General features: G+C 37.0%; 1 protein-coding gene across 2 annotated transcripts in view; it reads right to left on the reverse strand.

The window, feature by feature from the left end:
- Positions 1–16,016, reverse strand: part of Nav3 (neuron navigator 3) — a 751,750-nt gene that overhangs the window by 533,268 nt on the left and 202,466 nt on the right. The window lies entirely within an intron of this gene.

The raw sequence follows: 16,016 nt of genomic DNA on the forward strand, positions 1-16,016 counted from the left end.
CAAACCCTGTAGGCCAATAAAGAAAATATGATCTAATGTAAGAAGTGGGCTGTGGAAACCTACAGTTTGTAAACTTAAAGGATGGAGAAAAATCTGAGGAGCCTTCACTTGTCATTATCACCTGAGCAGGTATTGGATATTATGTGTTTGAGACTTTAATGTAAAGAGTCTACACAAATTCCAAGAAGATGATTCCAGAAGTGAATCAAACTGGGGGCCAAACCCTTGGTGCCTGCAGAGAATTAGATAAAACCTTGATATGGATAAATTCCTCACACACCTTGTGTCAGAAATAACCTATGCCTAGTAGAGAGAATGGTTTCTTTTGCCCACCATATACTTGTGTGTTCCTGCAGCATAGTGGGCTGAAACATGATCAAGGACATAGAATAGGAGATGGGTGTAGAGAAGAATGACAGCTCATTTATGAAGCCACACTGAAATCAAAACAGCATTAGAGATGATAAACAGTAAACCTAAAACCCAAATTGGAAATTACAAGTCAAATCTGACAGGTTTTCAAAAGCAGAATAGAAAAAAAGAAATGCACAAGTTGACTCCAATAAGAGCCTTGATGACAGAAATCAAAGATAATTGATTTTCAACATATGGATGATAGGCACTTCCTTGAACAGGCTAAGACAAGCAGAATAAATACCATAATACAGCATATTATAGCCATAGTTCAATGATGATCTACATGATTAGATGAAAGTACTCAGAATCTATGATGTAATCAATAAAAATTTAATAGTCAACACAAAAAATATACTCAACTGAAGACCTAATTCCAAGACCTGGAATTACTAGATAGCTAAAAGAAAACATAAAGGAAATACTTCAGGATATTGGGGCAATCATTTCTTATATTGTTCCAAAAAGTACAGGAAATAAAGAGCAAAACAGACAAATTACAGTGGAAAGCTTCTGCACAAGAGAGAAACCAATCAACATAGTAAAGAGACCACTAGTAAAATGGGAAAGAAGTACTCACCAAGTATCGAAATGTTATAGGATCAATATCTAGAGTACATAAAGAATTCAAATACCTTAGGCAATCAGTCCAAATTAAAATTTGGTGTTTATATTCACAGGCATTTCTCAAAGCAAAATAGCCAAGTGGTCAATAAAATCACAGACAAGATTCGGTGACATTAGTCATCAGGAAAGGGAAAATCAAAACTTTGTGGAGCTATGTCCTGATCTTGGTTGGAATGACTGTTATTAAAATAACAAATGCTGGAAATGATGTGGAGGAAATGGACTCGTATACTTTTGGGGATGGGAATACAAATTAATATGACTATAGCAGAGAATAGCTTAGAGATTCTTGGAAAAAAATTCTACCAGCTATCTCAGTAATGTACGCATGTCCAAAGGAAAGGAAAACAGTATATTATAGTAAACCCTGAGCTGCATGTTCACTGCAGCTTTATTCATTATAATTAAAATATGGATCATTCTAGATTTCTATCAATGGGTGAATGGATTAAAATGCACTATAAATACACTGTAGAGCTTTATTTAGCCATAAAAAATAGTAAAATTCTGTCACTTGTGGCAAAATGGATAGAACTGGAGGACATTAACCTAAGTGGTGCACATAGAGCATACACTGAAAATAGCACTGGCCAGCTTGAACACAGGACGGAGACTACTAGAGGTTGTAAACGGGGCAGTCAATAAGGAAAGGTTTGGTAACAGATACCAGACACACTTAGTGGTGCTACAGTTCTTATCACATTATGTTATAATACATGATCTACCTGTCTTCTGTGCAGTGTTCTTTAAAGATGTCAGAAAGCAAAATAATAATGATAACAATTAATTTATAAAGCAAAAGATGTCACTCTAAACTAAAGCTAACTATTTTTTAAATATTTCTTAATGTTCCTTTTTTATTGGGTACTTATTTCATTTACATTTCCAATGCTATCCCAAAAGTCCCCCACATGCTCCCCCACCCACCCACTCCCACTTCTTGACCCTGTCGTTCCCCTGTACTGAGGCATATAAAGTTTACACGACCAATGGGTCTCTCTTTCCACTGATGGCCAACTAGGCCATCTTCTGATACATATGCAGCTAGAGACACGAGCTCCAGGGGGTTACTGGTTAATTCATATTGTTGTTCCACCTATAGGATTGCAGATCCCTTTAGCACCTTGGGTACTTTCTCTAGCTCCTCCATTGGGGGCCCTGTGATCCATCCAATAGCTGACAGTGAGCATCCACTTCTGTGTTTGCTAGGCCCTGGCATAGTCTCACAAGAGACAGCTCTATCTGGGTCCTTTCAGTAAAATCTTGTTAGTGTATACAATAGTGTCAGCATTTGGAAGCTGATTATGGGATGGATCCCTGGATATGGCAGTCTCTAGATGGTCCATGCTTTCGTCACAGCTCCAAACTTTGTCTCTGTAACTCCTTCCATGGGTGTTTTGTTCCCAATTCTAAGAAGGGGCAAAGTGTCCACACTTTGGTCTTCATTCTTGAGTTTCATGTGTTTAGCAAATTGTATCTTATATCTTGGGTATCCTAAGTTTCTGGGTTAATATCCACTTATCAGTGAGTACATATTGTGTGAGTTCATTTGTGATTGGGTTACCTCACTCAGGATGATGCCCTCCAGGTCCATCCATTTGGCTAGGAATTTCATAAATTCATTCTTTTTAATAGCTGAATAGTACTCCATTGTGTAAATGTACCACATTTTCTGTATCCATTCCTCTGTTGAGGGGCATCTGGGTTCTTTCCAGCTTCTGACTATTATAAACATAGTGGAGCATATGTCCTTCTTAGAGGTTGGAACATCTTCTGGATATATGCCCAGGGTAGGTATTGCGCTACTCAACTCATTCTATGAAGCCACAGTTACTATGATACCTAAACCACAAAAAGACCCAACAGAGAACTTCAGACCAATTTCCCTTATGAATATCGATGCAAAAATCCTCAATAGAGTTCTCGCTAACCGAATCCAAGAACACATCAAACAATCATCCATCCTGACCAAGTAGGTTTCATCCCAGGGATGCAGAGAAGGTTCAATATAAGGAAATCCATCAACGTAATCCAGTATATAAACAAACTCAAAGACAAAAACCACATGATCATCTTGTTAGATGTGGAGAAAGCATTTGACAAATCCAACACCCATTCATGATAAAAGTCTTGGAAAGATCAGGAATTCAAGGCCCATACTTAAACATGATAAAAGCAATCTACAGCAAACCAGTAGCCAACATCAAAGTAAATGGCGAGAAGCTAGAAGCAATCCCACTAAAATCAGGGACTAAACAAGGCTGCCCACTCTCTCCCTACCTATTCAACATTGTACTTGAAGTCCTAGCCAGAGCAATTCGACAACAAAAGGAGATCAAGGGGATACAAATTGGAAAGGAAGAAGTAAAGCTAACTTTTGTCTGAGAAAAACTATTCTTACAGATTTAGTGTAGCATAATCAGTTTACGAAGCTTCAACTTGTGTACAGTGATGGTGTAAGTCCTTAGATTCACTTATCTGCCATTCACTTAAGGAAACTCAACTCATTCAGCTCTTCCAATGAGTCAGGGCCTTAAAAGGAGACTGTGTTTATTCTTTTGTAATATATATTAGTATGTCTTCTCCACGCTAACATGTAGAAATACTTAACAATTGTGATACACTATTTACTACAGTAACCTGATGTTCAGATTTGTGTCCTGGGACAAGGGCATGCTTTGCCATACAGTCCACATACACAAAATGCTCAACATATAAGTCTGTCAATTCTCTATTCCCACAAGGCCAAGCTCATCTAACAGCTCATTCACCAGAATATATGTGATGGATGACAAATGAACTGGAATGGATAAAATCATTTCAATAGCAATGCAAGTAGGACTCTCACAGGTAGAGGATAAACTAGACAGGTCAGAGACATTTGCTTTGATTTACCAAAAAACTAATAGATCTGTCAAGTATACCTATGTGGTTCTAAACTGTAAACACCTGCCAATTCTGTGTCCATACAGAAAATTCATCTTTTTATATTTATAAAATGTATTTATAAAATGTCTAGGGTAATGAGAGTCTTTTCTTCCAGTATAAATATTCATTTCAGTTCTATCAAAAACATCAGAGACCATAAAGTACTGTGGAATCCCAGATACCATGTAAATATAGTATCAAAAATAGACCCTCCAAGGAAAATTAAGTAAACACAAAACTATCCCTTTGTATCTCCTGAATCCAACATACTTTGCAGCTGAGGGCTTCTAGAAGGCTGTCAGATCTGTCAACATCTCTAACCTCACACAGCTTTCTTCATTCTAAGTCAACCATTCTTACAGCTGGCAAGGAATTGCATGATCACCACAGCCAATACCCCATCCTTGCACGAGAGGAATTTAATTGGCAAGGATTTACTGATAGAGATTTGATTATGTTTTTTATTTCAGAAAGCTCTATCCATTGCAGTAATGAGAGCATAATTACCATGCAAAAGCATCTATCAACAAATATTTTCTTTTTATTGGCCCTCTATGAACTCTTGATACATATCAAAATTACAGATGCTGTAACACCATGATTGCTTCTTTACATGTTAATGATGAGAATAGAGTATTTCCTAGCTCCATATTATTTCTTTACTTGTTAATGATTAGAATAGAATATTTCCTAGTACATTTAACCTCCTAAGCCTGGAGTTATGTCTTGTTGTTTTAAATTTATCACTATGAGAGTGACTAGGCAGACATATGAAAATAATAATCTCTTGTTTTCTAGTTGTTATGGCAAGAGATCATCTCAGCCTGTAAGTCCTGTCACTAACTACCCTGACATTGTCCTGAGGTTTCTATGGGAGGTTTATGAACTCTGAATTTTGGTTTTCATTTTTAATCTTGAACATTCCATTTCTCCTTGAACAAACAAATGTAATGTCATGCATTGTGATGCCTATAGGAAACATGGATTAAGCCGGGCAGTGGTGTCACATGCCTTTGATCCCAGCACTTGGGAGGCAGAGGCAGGCAGATTTCTGAGTTTGAGGCCAGCCTGGTCTACAGAGTGATTTCCAGGACAGTCAGGGCTATCTAGAGAAATCCTGTCTCAGAAAAAAAAATCAAACAAACAAAAGGAAACATGTATTAAGACTTAATATGCCCTAGGTCTTTGCTAATGGGTACACGAATAGGGAATAGAAAATAGAAAACAGAAATACTTGCATTATGGTAATAAGATAATATTTTATTACTTTAAATAACTTCTATTGCTATTATATCATCACTTTAATAAAAATGTAATCAAAGGAGAAGTATACAAAATGATTTTAATCAAACCTTACTTCTTCATTTTGAATGGATATCATTCATTTCCTGGCATGTCATTATGGAATTGAGGCTATTTTCTCCAGCAATAAGAAAAGAAAGCAAGTGAAACCCAGAAGGCTTTGTTTTGTGTGGTGCTTGCTGGAAAAAACAAACAAGCAAGCAAGCAAGCAAGCAAGCAAGACATACTTTGTATTGAATTTCAACATTTGAACATCTTAAAAACATATGCTTATCCCCTGTTCTGCCCCATGTATCTGATTCCATCCCTCAACTAAAATCCACAACTTCTTCCAAGCAAAAATCAAATGAGAAACATTAAAAATAAAAGGTCATTGTACTATACTAAATATATAACCACATTTCAGATTCTCAAATTCTCAGATGTTCAGTGAGGTCTTGAGAAAATGCTGCTATGGGAGCTCTTTGCTTTGGTACCTTCCCTATACCCAACCTAGAAACAGACACCAAGAATTCATCTTCACATTTGTGCTTTGTCGTATCCGTTCTGGGGACAAACAGAGGTAAATAAAACTATACGCTCTGGAGAAAAGCATGAATCATGTTATTAGCTAAACTGCTATCAAATTTTCCTATCAACCCAAGTTTGCTGAATTTATTCGGCATTGACTCTGAAGGCACGCACGCTCTTGCATTCATACGATTGTGACTGTTGTCTAGACTTTTGGTCCCTCTGTTTCGGTTCGTCAAGATACATAGAAACTTCCAAGTGTAGAAGAAACAGAATTCCTTTCAAAAAGCTTATGACATTCAAACTTAGACATAACTTAGACATATGAAAGTCATCAATTTGAATGAATCAGAGGAACTATTTAATGAATACCACTGAAGGTTAATTTTGATTCAACAATTGTCCAACACAGTATATATGCAAATACTCGGAGTGTGTGATGGATTGACCTTAGAAAGAGTTTAGAAACCAAATTCCTCTCTAGTCCACTCACCATTTCCCCACTGGGAAACTACATCTTATGACTATTTTCTTGAATACTTTCTGAGCAAGCTAAAGATGTTTGAATAGTAACATCCTTATAAGAGTTTAATGATGGATGAAGAATAAACATAAATTCAAAGTTAAAGATAGTAAATGTCTCTATTTTAAAGGCTTTTTACTCAACCTGACTGCTTAAGCTCTAAAGATAATTGAAAAAATAGTTTAAAAATATCCCTTCCTCTTCGCAGATTAATCTTGTTTTCCATAAAGAAGGGTAGTTGAATATATTGGCTGTCCGAGGTGCTAACATTTATATTTTTTAATTATTTCTGCAGTATTTTGAGGTAATAATATAACTGCATCATTTCCCTTTCTCTTGCCTCCTTGTAAACTCTTCCTTATACTCCTTCTTGCTCTCTTTCAAATTTATGACTTCTTTTTACATTGTTATACATATATGTATGTATATGTATATATTTATCCCACTCCAGGAGTACTATACAGGGTAAACTATGAATCATTAAAATCTGACTCTCTAGAAAAAGTTTTAAGTCACTGAGATATTACTTGGGTTATTATATATATATGTGTGTGTGTGTGTGTGTGTGTGTGTGTATTCTTAAATACACCAACACAAGTGGGTCAGTGTGTATGTTTCCAGGACTGAACATTTGGTATTAGATTACAAGTTGGTGTGCTCTTCCATAGAGAAAGCTTTCTCTCACTCTGTGTGTATGCACAAGCAACCCTAGGTGCCAGTCCTCAGATTCCATCTTTTTTTATGTTTGTTGGTTTGTTTGAGAAATTTTTCTCAGTGGTCTAAAGCATACCAACCAAGCTGAGCTAACTAGTCAGCAAACCCCAAAGATCTGCCAATCCCTATAGTCTCCATATTGGTATTACAATCCCAGGCTACCGTGCCCAGTCTTTCTCTATGGGTAAAGGAAATAATGGCTCATTCCTCACTCATAAAGGAGGTAGTTCTCTCTTTCCATTGGGTGGGTCCCACGGATCAAACTCTTATCATCAGGCTTGGTGGAATGCTATCACCTATTCAGTCATCCCACTGGACAGATATGACAAACTGGACATTCACAATTCAATGGTTTTTCTTGGGCTCTTTTAATTAGAAGTACTTATTTTACTGCACTATGGGCATACTGCATATCCTCTGCATCCTAGACCCTTGACATTTGTTTGTTTGCTTGTTTTAATATGGTGTGTGCATATGGAACATAATGAACAATTCTTTCTCCTTCCATCATGTGGCTACTGGAGATTTAACCCAGTTTTTCAGCTTTGGCAACAAGCTCTCTTACACACTGAGCCATCCCACAAAGTAATAAAAATATTTTTTGTGGCCATAGGCAGAGACCTTCAGCCTATCATCTGAGCCATAGCAGAACATTTCCAACTGAGCATATTTATCAGTCTCTCACACTAAGTGAGTTGGGTAAGTCAAGGTAAGATTAATGTGCAGTGCTTCAATCCATATAAAATTTGTGTTTAAATAAATTTCACTAATAAAATTTTGATCATCCCAAATTTCTTGTGAAATTTGGCAACTTTAACTTGTTAAGAATAGTCTGCAAAACAAATCTTATATGTGTCAACAATATAATTTATAAATGTGAGTAAAAAATCCTCAGAATGAGTCTGGCAAAAATGAACTAAAGTTCACTCAAAAGGATCATACTGTGATCAGCTGGCTTTATTCCAGAGTTGCAATAACCATTTGCCATATTCAAATCAACAGGTAAATCACATTAACAGAATGAATAATAAAGACCATGTAGTCATCCCAGTAAAGGCAAGAAAAGCACTGTATAAATCTCAGTATTTTTTCATAATAAAATCCTGAAACAAATTAGGCATGACAGGATTATACCATAATATAATAAAGGCTATATATGAAAAACTCAAAGATAACATCATCCTGAATTTAACAAAATTCAAAGTATCTCCTCTATAAAACAAAGAACAAAGCAAAGGTTCTTGTCCTGCCCTTTTTTATTTAATAGAGCAGAATTTTAGCCAAGAAAGTAGACAAGAGAAAGACTAAAAGGCATATGAAGAGAAAAAGAAAAAAATGTAAAGTATATCTGATCGTAAAAATTATGATGAATTTGTTGAAATAGAATTCATTAAAGTAGACCTGCTGATAATAAAACTACCTATGAATGAATTTAACTAAGAAACTGAAAAACTTATGTGATGGAAAATTTTAAACACTGACAGCAGAAATCAAAGACACTGTGTGATGGAAGATCCTCTGATGTCCAGCTACTGAGAGAGATCACTACTAATATATTACAGATAATGTGTCTCTACCACCCAAACTATTCACAAACTCAATCCTAATCTCATCAAAACACCAATTACTTTCTTCATCAAACTAGAAAACAATCCTAACATCCATAAGGATGCACAAATGGTCACAAATAAACAATGCAATTGGGAGAAAGAGAACAAATGTGGAGAAACCACAACACATGATTTCAAGACATGTGACACAGCTATTAACAACTAGAACAATACCGTATTGGCATAAAATCAGACACATTGACCAATGGGATAGATTGCAAAAATAATCCCATGCATCTAGCATCTATAGCCAAGAGATTCTTTTAAAAGCTGCCAGAAATATACAATGGAAGCCTCTTCAGTAAATGAGAAAGGGAAAGCAAATCGCCACACAAAGAAGGCTCAAACTGATTCATTCTGTACAAAAATAAACTGTAGATGAGAGACGTCAATAAAAGATCCAAAACTCTGACCTACAGAACATATAGCGAGAATACTTGCAAACGTTGGTAAGGAAATTCATCTCTAGAAGTTTCTAAAGTGTGACACATTAAACAGAATTACATCAACCATAACAGCTTCCAACAAAAAACAAATGATATGCGTTGAGAAATGAGAGGAAAACTTTGCTAGATATTCACTCCATAGGACCTAGCCGCATCTAGTAACCCAGACCACTGGGAGCTCCCAGAGAATAAGCTACCAACCATAGAACATATGTCTTAGTCAGGGTTTCTATTCCTGCACAAACATCATGACCAAGAAGCAAGTTGGGGAGGAAAGGGTTCATTCAGCTCATACTTCCATACTGCTGTTCATCATCAAGGAAGTCAGGACTGGAACTCAAGCAGGTCAGGAAGCAGGAGCTGATGCAGAGGCCATGGACGGATGTTCATTATTGGCTTGCTTCCCCTGGCTTGCTCAGCCTGCTCTCTTATAGAACCAAGACTACCAGCCCAGAGATGGTCCACCCACAAGGGGCCTTTCCCCCTTGATCACTAATTGAGAAAATGCCTTACAGTTGGATCTCATGGAGGCATTTCCTCAACTGAAGCTCCTTCCTATGTAATAACTCCAGCTGTGTCAAGTTGACACAAAACTAGCCAGTACAACATACATGGGCTACTCTGTGGCCCTGGGCATGTTGTAGCAGCAGACTGCCTTGTCTGGCCTCAGTGGGAGAGGAAGTGCCTAGTCCTGTAGACACTTGATGCCCCAGAGAAGAGGGATGGGGTGGTAAGATGAAAGTGGTGAAGAACTCTTGGAGGGGGTATCAGGAAGGCAGGCAACATTTACATTTATATACATGTAAAAAAATAAAACAATTAAAAATATATACCCGTAACATGTTAACAAATTTTTAAACACCTAAATAAAAGAAACAATCAAATTTACAATAAAGCAAATTATCTGGACAGAACCTTTTTCATACAAGAAATGTAAGTGACCAACAAAGACATGAAATTTATATAAGTGCATTATCCATCAGGAAGGTAAATACAAATCAAAACCCTAAAATCAGATCATTGTTCATTTCATCTATGATGGCCAATTTTGAATAAAGAAAAGTGATTGTGAGACTGTAACAAATGGACATCAGAAAACACTATACACTCTTAGAAAAAAGTGTAAATTAGTAAATCCAATATACAAGACATGGAAGTTCCTCAAAAGCTAGGGGTCTGCAAAGAACTGGACCATTAAAAGTCACATGTGGATGAAGGAAGGACTCTGTGAGCCCCAACATCAATGCTGAACTTCCTACTACAGCTGTTTCCAGAGAACAGGGACACAATGACCTTCAGCTGTGTGTCCTTTAGACACCAAAAAATAATTCCAAGTTAATGGTCACATAGATATCATGATTAAGTGGGTCACAAAACAAAGCCAAAGGTCATATGTCTGGAAAAGGGGACTATGAGTCCAGTGGGAATGTTAAAGGAAAGGAACGAGATAGGAGAGAGAAGGAAGACAAAATAATCAGAATACACTATATACATGTATGAGACTGTCAAACAATAAACCCTATGAAAATACTTGGTTTGAAAATCATTTTTAGCTGGGCGTGGTGGCACATGCCTTTAATCCCAGCAGTCAGAGGCAGAGGCAGGCGGATTTCTGAGTTTGAGGCCAACCTGGTCTACAAAGTGAGTTCCAGGACAGTCAGGGTTATACAGAGAAGCCCTGTCTTGAAGAGAGAGAGAGAGAGAGAGAGAGAGGAAGGAGAGAGAGAGATTTTTAAAAAAGAAAATTTTGAGAAACATGAAGAGGCAAAAAGATAAGAAAATATGTTGTCCAAAAATGAAACAATGCATAAAAATAAATAAATGTTTCAAAGGGGAAAATATTTCAACCCCAGCTATCCTCCTCATGGGTTTGTATTCAAAGGAAACTAATGAACATTCAAGACGGATACTTCTGGGCTCTAGTTTGTTTTGATGTCATTCAGAACTAAGGCAGGGAATATTTGCAATCTAGGCTGAAGTCTAGCAATAGTTGAATGGGTCAATAGCACAGAGACATATGAAGCAAGAGAATGGATAAGATTTATCCATAGAGAAAGTTGAAATCCTGTTACCTAAAGACACCCAGATAGAAAGAGGGGCAGTGCAGGAAGGCCTGGGATATGCGTTCTCTATCATTTGAAAAAAGGCTGCACCCAACAGGACATTGATTGGTGAGACAGGTGCTTGTGAGAGGCAGAGAAGGTGGTAGCAAGGCTGTAATTATACATAATCAACCATATACAGCTGTGCTGATTGTCTCTTCAAATTCACACAAATCTAAACATATTTGGGAAGAGGAAACTTCAAATGAAAAAAAATGCTTCCCACATGCTGGCCTGTATACAAGTTTATGGGGGCATTTTCTTCTTTTTTTTTAATTTAGTATAATATTTATTTCCATAGATGATCATTTTCTAGTATATAAGAATGCATATTTATTCATGTGTACATGTACATATATATGCATGTTTTCACTTCCAAAAATTATTTTCCAATTAGTTAATTTATTTATTCACTATATCCTGATTGCAGGCCTCCTTCCTCCAAGTCCCAAATTCGCACAGCCCATTCCACCATCTTCATTCCTTTCTCCTCTGAGAAAGAGGAGGCCCCACACACTGGATGCCAACCCTCACTGGTACATTAAGTCTCTTAGGACTAGGCATATCCTCTCTCACTTCCAGACAAGGAAGCCCAATTACAGGAAAAGGATCCACAGACAGGCACCAGAGTCAGGGACAGACCCATCCCCACCCCCACTCCCACTTCAGTTGTTGGAGGACCTTCATGAAGACCAAGCTGCACACCTCCTACATATATGCTGGGGGACCAAGTCCAGTCCATGTATGCTCTTTGGTTGGTGGTTCAGTATCTAGGAGACTATGGGCCATTTTCTTGGTCAGTAATTGATGTGGGAGGGCCCCAGGCCACTGTGGGTGGTGCCACCCCTAGGATGGTGGTCTTAGGTGCTATAAGAAAGCAGACTGAGCAAACCAAGAGGAGCAAGCTAGTGAGCACTGTTCCACCTCCTGCTTCTGCTTTGGTTCCTGTTTTTAGGTTATTACCCTGCCATCCCTCCATAAGGGAGTGTGACCTGAGAGTTGTAAACTGCAATTAACCCTCTCCTCCTCGAATTTCATTTGGTCATGATGTTTTATCACAGCAATAGAGACCCTACGTGAGACAGACGACATGAAAACATCACACTCATCGCAATAATATGTGTAACTGAAATGCTAATAGAATACATGACATCTAAAAGCATATTCATATCAAAATTTACAGACCAAAATTTTCATAAAAAAGTCAAGAAGAAGGAAGAGAAAAGTGTGGACACTTCGCCCCTTCTTAATTGGGAACAAAACACCCCTGGAAGGAGTTACAGAGACAAAGTTTGGAGCTGAGACGAAAGGATGGACCATCCAGAGACTGCCCCACCTGGGGGTCCATCCCATAATCAGCCACCAAACGCAGACACTATTGCATACGCCAGCAAGATTTTGCTGAAAGGACCCTGATATAGCTGTTGCTTGTGAGGTTATGCCAGTGCCTGGCAAACAGAAGTGGATGCTCACAGTCAGCTATTGGATGGAACACAGGGCCCCCAATGGAGGAGCTAGAGAAAGTACCCAAGGAGCTGAAGGGGTCTGCAACCCGATAGGTGAAACAACAATATGAACTAACCAGTACTCCTAGAGCTGGTGTCTCTAGCTGCATTTGTAGCAGAAGATGGCCTAGTCGGCCGTCATTGGGAAGAGAGGTCCCTCGGTCTTGCAAACTTTATATGCCCCAGTACCGGGGAAACACCAGGGCCAAGAACTGGGAGTGGGAGGGTAGGGGAGCAGGGGTGTATAGGGGACTTTCGGGATAGCACTTGAAATGTAAATGAAGTAAATACCTAATAAAAAATTGGAAGAAAACAGCTTTAAATGAAAAAAAAAAGTGTTGTTTTTATCATCATATGTGTTCTTTTCTAAAATCTCTTGGTGTTTTTTATAAATTTTCTAGGGGAAAATATTCTAGCAGCCACTCCATTCAATCTAGGATAAATGAAGGTATATACACCAAATCACATTGACATTTCAATATAGTTTCACAACCTGTTTCATTTGTTTTATATTTTGAATACTAAGAAAAAATACATGCAATTTCCCTAAAGGGAGAAGGGGTATGAAAATAAAAAGCAAACTTCTCAACACATAGATTTATGATCATATTTGTATTGAATATACAGCAATGCTAATTCGCCAAGTAAAACACTACAGTGTTACAGTTTGATTCCAAAATGAAATTACCTTTGAGGTTTCCTAAGAAAAACACAGATTGAAACATATCCTGGTTTGCAAATACTCTTTACTACTTAAAGATTATTTTCATCCTTAAACAAATAGAAAAAATTTTCAGCATACTTACTATTGCTGCATTTAAGTGAATAAATAGCAAAAGAATTACTAGAAACCAGAGCTTTGAAAGATAGTTAACCTATATGAATTGAATAAAATTTTCTTAACATAAAGTGAACTGCTCTCTATTCATCTCAGATTCATACACTGTGGCCTCTCTGTTGAAAGGCTACAGGAATTCAAACTAAAATAACAGAAGGTTCGCTCTGTCTCTGGCATTTGCATGAGCAGAGGTTGGTGGCTCTGTACAGAAGAGGGTTTTTATGTAATGAAAATTCATCCTAGTACTTTGACTGTCTCTTCTAACACACAAGCACTCAAATGCTTAAACCATAACCAGCCACTCGTTAAATAGTACTTTCCATTTTCTTCTTTGGGTCATTACTCCTGAACAAGAAGAAAAATCTGAATCTTCTATTCACGGCACCCAAAAAGCTTGCAGCCAGCACAGGCCAAATAATTCAAATGCCAGAAAACCAAACTCACTCTTGAAAAATCAAGATCAGCAGTGCTTCCCTCCAATTGAGTAACTCCACCTGGACTCACTTTGTGTCGTGTTTTTGCGCTCAGTAACAACTTGTTGATGCATAATTCACAATTCATATACTCTAACAGTTCATCCTTTTAAAGTGTTATAAGCAAATGGTTCGGGGGAAATTCAGAACTACACAAGCATTACTGTTATCTAATTTCAAAGCATTTCCATCATGCTTGCAGAATCTTTGTGCTTGTTAATGATGATCCTTCACTCCCAAGATCATCACCCAAGTATCTGTACTGTGCTTGCTGTTTCTGCGAACTTGACCACTCTGTGAAATTGCCACTTAGGGATTAGTATAGGATATAACAGTTGAGACTTATTTCTTCTGCTTATATCATACATCAATATTTATCATTTCTTGTCAAACAAACATCAATGGTATATTGACATCATGTTAATTTATAAATTGATGAATAACCAAGTTTCTGGTGTAATTAGTGAGTCACTGAGTATCTTCTTTAGAGAGTACAAATTCAGACATTTTGCTTATGTGTTACATGGATGATCTTCATTTGAATTGCAGATGATATTTTTATAGTCTAGATACAATTATCTTGTGAAATATCCATTTTCTTCTGTTCTGTGAATTACTGCTTCGTTTTCTGTTGATCTTCCAAACACAAAAGTTTTACTTTCAATAAACTCCAATTCAACATTCTTGCCATGTTGCTTTTTTTATGTTACATCTAAGAGTATATTTACTAATGTAAAACTAGTAAAGTTTATCAATATGTTTTATTCTGTTTGATAGTTTTATAAACAGACCTATGTTCCATTTTGAGTTAAGCTGTATTTTGTAATATATAAGTAAAATAGGTTCTGCATCCATTTTTTATGTGAGGATATTCAATTGCCCAGTATCATTTTTTTTAAAAGAAGATTACCATCTGAGCATCCTTGCTGAACACCCAGTGTCTACTTGAACACAGGTACATTTGCTGAGTTCTCTGCATCTCTCTTCAAAGTTGCAAGTAATTTAATTGGAGTATCTTGACATCCTAACTCCATATAATATTTAGACTAGTAGCAATCTCATAGAATTACATTTCAAAGTCTGACTACATTTAAAACTTTCCATTTATGATGATTAAAAAGATAACAGTTGATAAATCTTCCCCAGGAGCTACTCTAGAGGCATTTGCTTCGCTCACCATGTACAGCCCACTACATAGCATACATTTCCTTTTTGCACACATTATCAAAGTAAAGCTCTTAATCAAGAACTGTCCATCGACTACAGAGTTCCCATGAGTTCCTGGTGATTTCAATATAAATTCTTTTCCCCTTCCATCCATGTATACATAAGGCGTGTGGGGAAAGGACTTAGAGATTCATGCATAGAGATAGAAAGGCAGGTTTAACTAGTTAAGTTCATTAATCTCTCTAAAGAGACTGGAGACAGATTTCTAACATCTCCCTACTCCTAAGAGCAACATGGCTGTGTCTTGTTCCTCTCTATTGGAAACCTGGTTTGTAAGATTATTTTTCATTCTCATAATTAAACAATAACTTTCAACAGATGTATGCAATTGCTTAATCTATCCATAGTAATTCGTTTCTTGAAATAGTTATGTAATCATATCAAGATCATATCTAGTTTACTAATATCTTTGTCATGAATAAAGTCCAAGAGGGTTCCCTATAGACTTTAGTAGCTGGATGAATGAAACTAACAAAATCCTTGATTAAGCGTGTCTTAGCAGGTGTGTTATATAAACATTTGCATATGGTTCCTATTTGTCTGAGAACAGCATCCACAAACACGTACAGAGATCTGAATGTGGATACAGTCCTGAGATACCTTTGACTAAGAGAATCTCCTTTGTTATACTTTTCAAAAACTGCTAATTAGTAGACCTGAAAGTCAGAAAAACAACTGAATTTTGATATACATTTTAAATATAAATAAGCAATGAATCACAAGATTTTTTCCCTGAACTATCATTCTGAATAGACTGTAAGTATAAACAATCATGTTAACTTGATGAAATGGCTTGC

Source organism: Mus caroli, unplaced genomic scaffold (genome assembly GCF_978045245.1).
Source record: "Mus caroli unplaced genomic scaffold, Mus_caroli_1 scaffold_9, whole genome shotgun sequence".
Taxonomy (NCBI): domain Eukaryota; kingdom Metazoa; phylum Chordata; class Mammalia; order Rodentia; family Muridae; genus Mus; species Mus caroli.